The sequence below is a fragment of the Panthera uncia genome, unplaced genomic scaffold, assembly GCF_023721935.1.
Source record: "Panthera uncia isolate 11264 unplaced genomic scaffold, Puncia_PCG_1.0 HiC_scaffold_1421, whole genome shotgun sequence".
In the NCBI taxonomy this organism is placed as follows: domain Eukaryota; kingdom Metazoa; phylum Chordata; class Mammalia; order Carnivora; family Felidae; genus Panthera; species Panthera uncia.
Window position 1 is genome coordinate 1 of NW_026058054.1, and position 3,673 is coordinate 3,673.

Consider the following 3,673-nt stretch of genomic DNA (forward strand, 5'->3'; position numbering starts at 1 on the left):
AATATTGATAAATTGAGAGAGACTAAAAGAAGAGACCAAAAGGAACTAACAATTAGTACTACACGCTTAGGTAAACAGCCCTTATCCAGCCAACAAAGCTAACACAGCTGCCTTTTCTTAGCAGATTGCTGAAAAGTAATAAGACTTTCCCTGTCTTTCAAGCAACTCCAACCCATGCCTTTCCACGGGGAGTTTTTCATGAACAGTTAAAAGAAGCAGCAGATGTCCAAGTTTTTCATGTGTTTTAATAATTCATATCCTTTTGAATTGTGTCCCATCAAAGAAATTACTGTGTGGTAGCAGTTTCAGTTCTGGTGCATAACACTGCCTCATACTTAGTAAGCTCTCAAGAAATGTTTGGGAAATTAAGAATATGGATGAAGGAATGACAGTACCTGCTGGATCGCAGATGAGACAAAGTGAGTCAGTCAGTTTGGCCAAAGGGTTGTAATTACTGTCAGAACTTACATTTAAGGAAGGAGAAAAGGTACTAATATAGTGAAAGGTTGTTGATAATAATTTAAAATGATACATAATAATTATAACAAGAGACTATAGATCTTTGACCTTGCCATGTACTTTAGCAAGGTCAAAGGTTAGGTTAGAATCAATATATCTTTTATCTTGGAATCTTGGATTTTGGAGAGCTTAAAGTCATCAAGCCATCTGCCTTAGGAACCAGCCACTTGGGTAGGTTTAACTTTGGAGCTAACCCTTGTCATCCTAAAGCATCTCTTTCCACGGATGACTTCTTCAACATCCTGTTCCCTTGGACTTCCATGAATAACCTCATTTTGCTTCATTTTTTTCTTGCCTCTTTGACCATTATACCTCAGTCTCCGTGGTTTTCTCTTCTTTCCTGCCACCTAAATAAGGCTTTTCCCTAGAGCTCTGTCCTTTGCCCCACCTGATTCCCACTAAATGGCCTCTTTTCTTGGAATCCCTTGTACCCCCATGTGTTTCTCTAGTACCAAACTCTCCCAAGCTCCAGACCTATGCCCGGCTGCCTATGTGACATGTTAATTTGGATGACTTCAAGCATCTAAAAAAGTTCTCAGACTAAATCTAGTTGTTTTTTTTTTTTTCCTATCTCTCATCAATGCTAAATTTTCTTCTTGTATTTTTCTTTTAGCTAAAGGTACTATCTTTTTTTAATGTGATCACTCAATCCAGAAAATTGAGAGTCTTCTCCACTCTCCTCCTCAGTTTATCTTGAAATCCTCTGATTCAGTTCCTTTTACAACTCTTGCTTTGGACTCACACCTTCATCTTTATGACCACTGGCTAGTTCAGGCCCATGTATTTTGCCTGGATCATTGAGATAATTTCCTAACTGCTTGTCCTGCCCCCCTCCCAACTTCTTCCCTTATATTCCATTATCTCTGACAGTCTGCCTTTGCAAAAATGCAAACAGGGTGCTTTGTGTTATTTACCAGCAAAATTCCACCTTCAGGATAAACTTTAAAGTTCTTAGCATGGCATCAGATTATTTCAGTAGGCCCCTGACGACCTCTCTCATTTCCTATCCTACTTTTCTTTGCCTTCCATTCTATGTTCTGCTACAATTGTTTGTTGTCAGATGTAGAGTGGCTATTTCGTTTATGTGCTGCCACTCATGGTATTTTCTCTGTCTGAACTTCCTTCTCTTTTTAACCTAATATATTTATATTCATCCGTCTTTGAGTAGCTTCGTTTTTGAAGTTAATTCTCTACACAATGAAACCACTTTTACTTTGATGTTAGTATTATACTTGGTGCATATTAATTTTAAGTATGTTACTATGTCTCTGGTTTCACGTTTCCAAATGTGAGCACTGGGAGATTAAAAAGCAGGTCTCATTTATATTTTCATCTGCGCAGTTAGCACACAGACATGACATAAATGTTTCTTGAATGGGTACCGAAATGAATATGCTCACTGTTTTGATCTTAGTGGCTATGATTTCTCCACTTAAAATTTCTTCTTAGCTTTCTGGACTATTGCCATAGCATATTCTCTACAAGATGTTCCATGTCTTCATGACCATTGTTACGTTCCAAGGGAAATTCATGATCTTCTGGGTTGGGTTAACCCTTTTCAGGTATCTGTTTTCTTGTGTTATAAAAAGAATCTATGTAATTGAACTTGTTGCCAGTAGACGTACATTAAAATACAGAGTTCACAAGAGTACATGACATTCTCATTAGACACAAAGAATATTTTTGAGTCATGCTATGGTATTTGAAAAGCAATTAACATATTACACATTATTCCTGTGAGACACAAACTGTTTCTTTCCCATTTTAATTTGCCTGCTTAAAGACAGAAAAAGATAGATGCGTTTACACTCAAGGTATATGCCTTTCCCTTGTGGCCAATGAGCTAATTTCCTTTTCATATTTGCAGAATATTGATACAATTATTCTTTCATCAGACATGAAATTTGAGTGTATAACCAGTTTGTGGAAACCAAATTACTAGGGTAATTTATTAGGTTGATAACAGCAATTAAGTCATAAATGTTTCTGAGAAATATAAATTGACTTTCTGTTTTAAATGGATAATTTAACATTCCAAACCACAGACCTGTAGTGTAACTAATTTCTGGGATAAGAAGTTTGTTTCTCCTATTATTAAACTAAAAAAAAAAAAATTCAACCTTTGATAATCCAGTAACGAATTACGAAGTTGCTGAATTCTTGGATTCGTGTTATATCTTCATTCTTTTCCCTTGTTGCTAATTTTTTTATTTTATTTAAAAATTTTGTTAAAAATATTTATTTTTGAGAGAGAATGAGAGAGAGATAGAGCACGAGCAGGGGAGGCGCAGAGAGAGATGGAGACACAGAATCTGGAGCAGGCTCCGGGCTCTGAGTTGTCAGCACAGAGCCCGACGCGGGGCTCAAACTCACAAACTGTGAGATCACGACCTGAGCTGAAGTCGGATGTCTAACCGACTGAGCCACCCAGGCACCCCTAATCTTTTTTATATTTAAGGACATCACATTGGAGGGAATTTTAGATAGAACTGGGACGTGTTGGTAGGACCATGGATTTTTCAATGATTGGAAATGTGAAGACTGTACTTTCAGGGATTGTTTCTAAAGTTTGTCACTAGAGAAATTTCTCTAAGTGTGGAGTCCCTGGAAGCATGAGGAGGAGAAATAGTGTCCCTTCCTGACTGTAAAACCGACTCTGGGTGTGGTTTCCACAGCTGCCCTTGTCATTGATAATTGTTCCCTCCTCCTTTGGGGGACTAAGAGGAAAGTGGCCCGTTGTCTGAGTAGTTTCTCTAAAAAAGAAGGCCACATGTGTGGCTTGTTAATTGTCCATTGGAATGCTGTGTGGGTGAAGTTAAGTGAGCAAGGAGACAGCACTTGGAGTGTAAACAGATTTGTCAGCCATGGCAAGGACTTTGACTTTTCTTGGAGTGAAAGGAAAATCATTGGAGGATTTTCAGAAGATGAGGTCTATCAGAATTAATCTGATTTCTATGCTACCAATCAACTGGAAAGGCAAAGGCAGAGGCAAGAGGTTACTTAAGAGACTGGTGTAGTAACCTAGAGGGGAAATTAGGCTGTTTGTTAGCAGTGGAGATGGTGACAAGTGGTCAGATGTTTGGGACGTATTTGCAGATAGAACCAGGGCCCGCTTCACGACTTCCGGGATGTAACACTAGTGCTGTCTCACAAT

General features: G+C 38.3%; 1 non-coding gene across 1 annotated transcript; it reads left to right on the forward strand.

Annotated features, from left to right (window-relative positions):
• The first annotated feature begins 3,056 nt into the window (after positions 1-3,056).
• LOC125917036 (small nucleolar RNA U3) lies at positions 3,057-3,268 on the forward strand. Its single transcript, XR_007456083.1, has one exon. It is a non-coding gene; the product is annotated as a small nucleolar RNA U3 (small nucleolar RNA).
• Positions 3,269-3,673: the final 405 nt, after the last annotated feature.